The 7500-nt window shown below is 53.7% G+C and overlaps 1 long non-coding RNA gene across 1 annotated transcript in view; it reads right to left on the bottom strand.

The window, feature by feature from the left end:
• Positions 1–7500, bottom strand: part of LOC142475941 (uncharacterized) — a 13072-nt gene that overhangs the window by 1193 nt on the left and 4379 nt on the right. Inside the window, exon 2 of the long non-coding RNA XR_012791212.1 lies at positions 2612–2783. This is a non-coding gene — a long non-coding RNA (uncharacterized LOC142475941). The remainder of the gene's footprint in view (positions 1–2611; positions 2784–7500) is intronic.

The raw sequence follows: 7500 nt of genomic DNA, 5'->3' as shown, positions 1-7500 counted from the left end.
CCTCACCTGGGAGACAGTCTGCCAGAGGGAGAGAGAGAGTCACACACCTCACCTGGGAGACAGTCTGCCAGAGGGAGAGAGAGAGTCACACACCTCACCTGGGAGACAGTCTGCCAGAGGGAGAGAGAGAGTCCCGCTCCTCACCTGGGAGACAGTCTGCCAGAGGGAGAGAGAGAGTCACACACCTCACCTGGGAGACAGTCTGCCAGAGGGAGAGAGAGAGTCCCGCTCCTCACCTGGGAGACAGTCTGCCAGAGGGAGAGAGAGAGTCACACACCTCACCTGGGAGACAGTCTGCCAGAGGGAGAGAGAGAGTCACACACCTCACCTGGGAGACAGTCTGCCAGAGGGAGAGAGAGAGTCACACACCTCACCTGGGAGACAGTCTGCCAGAGGGAGAGAGAGAGTCACACACCTCACCTGGGAGACAGTCTGCCAGAGGGAGAGAGAGAGTCACACACCTCACCTGGGAGACAGTCTGCCAGAGGGAGAGAGAGAGTCACACACCTCACCTGGGAGACAGTCTGCCAGAGGGAGAGAGAGAGTCACACACCTCACCTGGGAGACAGTCTGCCAGAGGGAGAAAGAGAGTCACACACCTCACCTGGGAGACAGTCTGCCAGAGGGAGAGAGAGAGTCCCGCTCCTCACCTGGGAGACAGTCTGCCAGAGGGAGAGAGAGAGTCACACACCTCACCTGGGAGACAGTCTGCCAGAGGGAGAGAGAGAGTCCCGCTCCTCACCTGGGAGACAGTCTGCCAGAGGGAGAGAGAGAGTCACACACCTCACCTGGGAGACAGTCTGCCAGAGGGAGAGAGAGAGTCACACACCTCACCTGGGAGACAGTCTGCCAGAGGGAGAGAGAGAGTCACACACCTCACCTGGGAGACAGTCTGCCAGAGGGAGAGAGAGTCACACACCTCACCTGGGAGACAGTCTGCCAGAGGGAGAGAGAGAGTCACACACCTCACCTGGGAGACAGTCTGCCAGAGGGAGAGAGAGAGTCACACACCTCACCTGGGAGACAGTCTGCCAGAGGGAGAGAGAGAGTCCCGCTCCTCACCTGGGAGACAGTCTGCCAGAGGGAGAGAGAGAGTCACACACCTCACCTGGGAGACAGTCTGCCAGAGGGAGAGAGAGAGTCACACACCTCACCTGGGAGACAGTCTGCCAGAGGGAGAGAGAGAGTCACACACCTCACCTGGGAGACAGTCTGCCAGAGGGAGAGAGAGAGTCACACACCTATGTGCAACATCATTAAGTGTCACAGTGAAAGTGCCGGGAGTTAATTTGGGAGTTAAAATTGGACGGGAAGATTTGAGGATGATCGGGACTCTGCACAACAACAACAACTCTGCAGCTGTGAGAACGTGACTTTCCAAAAGCTGTGATTCTTTGTACTCTTCCTATCCCCCAATACCTGGGAAGTCTCTCCCCCTGTATCTCACTATGCCCTCCCTATCCCCCAATACCTGGGAAGGCTCTCCCCCTGTATCTCGATATGCCCTCCCTATCCCCCAATACCTTTGAAGTCTCTCCCCCTGTATCTCACTATGCCCTCCCTATCCCCCAATACCTGGGAAGTCTCTCCCCCTGTATCTCACTGTGCCCTCCCTATTGCTTTTTCTGTTTACTGTTCCTCACTCCTTTGTGAATGTCTCTATTCTCTCCAACTTCCCCACTCCCCACTGCACCATTATTTATACACCTCTCTCCCAACAACTGCTTTACCCCTCAATAAAAAATACCCCCACAAATCCTCTATTCACACCCTCTATCTACTCATTCCCGCTGCTGGGGATCTCCCCTAATCCTGAACCCAGACATACACACCTGATCTCACCCACGCCTCCCTGCCATCTCTTCCCCTGTATATTGGGTTAACCCTCTCATTTTAATACTGACTAACCCTAAAACTCGCCCCACAAATCAAACACCCCAACAGCCTGCACTCATGGTCACTGTCCCACACTCAGTCACTCCTACCACCCATTGTGACCAACCTCTGCCATACACAGCACTTATTCCCTCACCTACTGTATCTGTAAGTCTCCCACCATACCTCTTAGATTGTAAGCTCTTCGGGGCAGATTCTGATCCTCTGTCCTGACACATACACCCCCCCCTGCTGTGTCTGATCCTCTGTCCTGACACATACACCCCCCCCCCTGCTGTGTCTGATCCTCTGTCCTGACACCCCCCCCCTGCTGTGTCTGATCCTCTGTCCTGACACCCCCCCCCCTGCTGTGTCTGATCCTCTGTCCTGACACATACACCCCCCCACTGTGTCTGATCCTCTGTCCTGACACATACACCCCCCCTGCTGTGTCTGATCCTCTGTCCTGACACATACACCCCCCCCACTGTGTCTGATCCTCTGTCCTGACACATACACCCCCCCCCCGAGGTGTCTGATCCTCTGTCCTGACACATACACCCCCCCCCCCCCCTGCTGTCTCTGATCCTCTGTCCTGACACATACACCCCCCCCTGCTGTGTCTGATCCTCTGTCCTGACACATACACCCCCCCCGCTGTGTCTGATCCTCTGTCCTGACACATACACCCCCCCCCCCGCTGTGTCCGATCCTCTGTCCTGGGGGCAGTTCTTACCCTTGAGCGGGGGCAGTTTGTGCAGCTCCCTGTTTTTGGTCAGGCTGAATCGGGACGAGCTATGCCGGCGCTCTCTCTTTCCGATCTGCGGGCCGCCGCCATACTGGATCTTGTTGAGCTGGGTGGGAGGGGGAGCGCTGGGACTGGGGCGCTTATTTACCCCCTGGGGCACCTGTAGGGAGAAGAACGGGGTGAGTGTTACTGTGCAGAGAGGAGACCGGCGGGTGCATCGGGTAAATGAGTGAGAGGGAGCGAGTCGCTCTGCTCTGAAGGATAGGGGGGGGTAAGGATAGCGAATACTCAAAGAAGCCGGGGTAACGAAAGTGAGTACTCCCAGCGGGGGGTAAGGATAGCAAGTACGCACAGCAGGGGGGTAAGGATGGTGAGTACTCACAGCATGAGGGGTAAGAATGGTGAGTACTCACAGCAAGGGGGGGTAAAAATAGTGAGTACAATCAGCAGGGCATGGGGGGTAAGGATTGTGAGTACTCACAGCAGGGGGTAAGGGTAGTGAGTACTCACAGCAAGAGGAGGGTAAGGATAGTGAGTAGTCAGAGAAGGGGGGTAACAATAGTGAGTACTCACAGCAAGAGGGTAAGGATAGTGAGTAATCCCTGCGGGGGGAGGAGTAACGATAGCGAGTACTCACAGCAGGGGGGTAAGTATAGGGAGTACTCACAGCAGGGGGGGGTAAGGATTATGAGTACTCACAGCAGGTGGGTAAGGATAGTGAGTAATCTCTGCAAGGGGGGAGTAACGATAGCGAGTACTCACAGCATGGGGGTAAGGATAGCGAGTACTCACTGCAGGGGGGTAAGGACAGCGAGTACTCACAGCAGGGGTGGGTAACTATTATGAGTACTCACCGTAGGGGAGGTCAGGATGGTAAGCACAGCAGGGGGTGAGTACTCACAGAAGGGGGGGGGGCAAGGATGCCGAGTACTCACAGCAGTGTGGTAAGGATGCGGACTACTCACAGCAGGGGGGGGCAAGGATGTTGAGTACTCACAGCAGGGGGTTTAAGGATGCCAAGTACTCACAGAAGGGGGTGGGAGGATTGAGAGTACTCACAGCTGGGGGAGGGTAACGATATTGAGAGTGCTCATAGCAGGGGGAGAGGTAATGATAGTGAGTACTCACTGCAGGGGGGTAAGAACAGCAAGTACTCACAGCAGGGGGGGGTAAGTATTATGAGTGCTCACAGTAGGGGAGGTCAGGATGGTGAGTAAGCACAGCAGGGGGAGGATAGTGAGTACTCACAGAAGGGGGGAGGATAGTGAGTACTCACTGCAGGGGGGGTAACGATAGAGTACAGAGGAGGGGGGTAAGGATAGGGAGTACTCACAGTAGAGGGGTAAGGATAGTGAGTACTCACAGCAGGTGGGGTAAGGATAGTGAGTACTCACTGCAGGGGGGGTAACGATAGAGTACAGAGGAGGGGGGTAAGGATGGGGTGTACTCACAGTAGAGGGGTAAGGATAGTGAGTACTAACTGCAGCGGGGGTAAGGATAGAGTACAGAGGAGGGGGGTAAGGATGGGGAGTACTCACAGTAGAGGGGTAAGGATAGTGAGTACTCACTGCAGGGGGGGTAACGATAGAGTACAGAGGAGGGGGGTAAGGATGGGGAGTACTCACAGTAGAGGGGTAAGGATAGTGAGTACTCACTGCAGGGGGGTAACGATAGAGTACAGAGGAGGGGGGTAAGGATGGGGAGTACTCACAGTAGAGGGGTAGGATGGTGAGAACTCACAGCAGGTGGGGTAAGGATCCCAAGTACTCACAGAAGGGGGAGAGGCAACGATAGTAAGTACACAGAGCAGGGGGAGAGGTAACAATAGTGAGTACTCACAGCAGGGGGGTAAGGATAGTGAGTACTCACAGCAGGGGGGGTAAGTGCGACGGTGAGGGGGTACCCAGGCCAGTAAATAAAAGGTATTATGCCGGCTGGGTGCCCCTGAGTCATAGTGGGTAAATGTGAAGTGTCAGCTCTGCAGCCCACTGCTGGCTGCAAGCCTGTAAATGTGAAGTGTCAGCTCTGCAGCCCACTGCTGGCTGCACGCCTGTAAATGTGAAGTGTCAGCTCTGCAGCCCACTGCTGGCTGCACGCCTGTAAATGTGAAGTGTCAGCTCTGCAGCCCACTGCTGGCTGCACGCCTGTAAATGTGAAGTGTCAGCTCTGCAGCCCACTGCTGGCTGCACGCCTGTAAATGTGAAGTGTCAGCTCTGCAGCCCACTGCTGGCTGCACGCCTGTAAATGTGAAGTGTACATTGTATAAGTGCTGTCACAGTTATAGATTAGCTCAGAGTATCACAACCACATCGTTATACCCAGCTACATTGTATAAGTGCGGTCGCAATATAGGAATTAGTATCGCAACACTGTTTCACTGCCAAACCGCAAAGCGAAAAAAGGGTTTTAAAACCGCCAGACGCTTTTTTACACAGCGCAGACGCAGGAAGCTAACTTAGGCGGCTGCCCGCGCTGTGACATTTGGTATGAATGCTGCTGGGGTCCCAACAGTAAAGCAGTTATGTTTTATGTGTTATTAACTCTTGTAAAAAGTAGTGAATGAAAGTCCCCCTCTTTTGGTGTACTAAAATGATAGAGAGCAGGGGCATTTACATTCATGCAGGCGGGGCAGCGGGAACACGGGGTTCACAAGTACAGTGATCCCCAGAGCTATGGCCAGCCACCCCGGCCAGTGAGGCATGCATAAACTTGCTCAGGTATGCCAAGCGGCTCAGGTGTGAGGTTAGCGCATGACCCGTGGCATACCAGGAAGCCCCTTGCTCGGCTGCAGGAACTGGGGGCCACTCTGCCATAGGGTGGAGATTTGGTTCCCACGCCGAGATTGGCTGCACACAGTACAGATAGGCTTTGAATGGTTTTAAAAGTCCGTGCAGTCAGCAGGGAAGGTAGATTCACCTGAGAGACACATCGTGCGGAGCAACCTATTCTATCGTAACAAGGACTGTACCGCGCGTCAAGAGTTCATTAGAACGAAGGATTCCCGAAGGAAAGTTCGTTCCGGGGACATTTTATTTCGTTTTGCCCCATCCCAGTTAGTATTTATTTGTGTTATTTTGTATATAAAGCCGTGTGTGTTTCTTGTGTAAATAAATTACAATTTATTTTATCTCACATTTTGCTCAAAGGATCCGGGTAATTTTTGTGTTAAAAGCACTGGTCTCCCGTGACAGTAAGGATAGTGAGTACTCAGAGCAGGGGGGTAAGGATAGCGAGTACTCACAGCAGGGTGTAAGGATAGCTAGTACTCACTTCAGGAGGGGGGAACGATATTGAGTAGTCACTGCAGAGGGGGTAAAAAAAAGCGAGAACTCACAGCAAGGGTGGTAACGATAGTGAGTACTCACAGTAGGGGGCGTAAGGATAGAGAACTCAGAGCAAGGGGGAGGGTAAGTATAGCGAGTACTCACAGCAGGGGGAGGGCTAGGATAGTGAGTACTCACAGCAGGGGGGTAAGGATAGTGAGAACTCACAGCAGGGAGGGTAAAGATAGTGAGTACTCCCAGTAGGGGGTAAGGATAGCAAGTACTCACAGGGGGGTAAGGAAAGCGAGTACTCACAGGGGGTAAGGATAGCGAGTACTCACTTCAGGAGGGGGCAACGATATAGAGTACTCACTGCGGGGGAGGGGGGGGGGTAAAAAAAGCGAGAACTCACAGCAAGGTTTGTAACGATAGTGAGTACTCACAGCAGGGGGCATAAGGATAGAGTTTCAGAGGAAGGGGGAGGGTAAGTATAGTGAGTACTCACAGCAGGAGAGGTAAGGATGGTGAGTACTCACAGCAGATGGTATGGATGGTGAGTACTCACAGCAGGGGGGGGTAAGGATAGTGAGTACTCACAGCAGGGGGGTAAGGATAGTGAGTACTCACTGTAGGGGGGTAAGGATAGCGAGTACTCACAGTAGGGGGTAAGGATAGCGAGTACTCACAGGGGGGGTAAGGATAGTGAGTACTCACAGTGGGGGTAAGGAAAGCGAGTACTCATGGGGGGGGGTAAGGATAGCAAGTACTCACAGGGGGGGGTAAGGATAGTGAGTACTCACAGGTGGGGGGTAAGGATAGCGAGTACTCACAGGGGGTAAGGATAGTGAGTACTCACAGGGGGGGGTAAGGATAGTGAGTACTCACAGGGGGGTAAGGATAGTGAGTACTCACAGGGGGGGGTAAGGATAGTGAGCACTCACAGGGGGGGGGGGGGTAAGGATAGTGAGTACTCACAGGGGGGTAAGGATAGTGAGTACTCACAGGGGGGGCAAGGATAGCGAGTACTCACAGGGGGGGTAAGGATATTGAGTACTCACAGGGGGGATAAGGATAGTGAGTACTCACTGCAGGGGGGTAAGGATAGCGAGTACTCATAGGGGGGGTAAGGATAGTAAGTACTCACAGGGGGGTAAGGATAGTGAGCACTCACAGGGGGGGTAAGGATAGTGAATCCTCACTGCAGGGGAGGTAAGGATAGAGAGTACTCACTGTAGGGGGGAAGGGTAACGATAGAGTGTACTCACAGCAGGGGTGGTAACGATAGTGAGTATCACAGCAGGGGGGGGTAAGGATAGTGAGCACTCACAGGGGGGTAAGGATAGTGAATACTCACTGCAGGGGAGGTAACGATAGAGAGTACTCACAGCAGGGGGGTAACGAAAGTGAGAACTCACAGTAGGTGGGTAAGGATAGTGAGTACTCACAGGGGGTGTAAGGATAGTGAGTACTCACAGGGGGGGTGTGACAGGGTGAATGAACGTCACCAGCCATATACCTGGCAAACCTATGTTTAGGGTTGCAGTGCAGCAGTGACGAGGTTAAGTTTCAGTTGAGAGGGGCTGCTTAATTAGCTGACCCCAGCTGCATAATCAA

The sequence above is a fragment of the Ascaphus truei genome, unplaced genomic scaffold (genome assembly GCF_040206685.1).
Source record: "Ascaphus truei isolate aAscTru1 unplaced genomic scaffold, aAscTru1.hap1 HAP1_SCAFFOLD_1444, whole genome shotgun sequence".
Lineage (NCBI taxonomy): Eukaryota > Metazoa > Chordata > Amphibia > Anura > Ascaphidae > Ascaphus > Ascaphus truei.
This window is presented reverse-complemented; position numbering and strand designations above follow the sequence as displayed.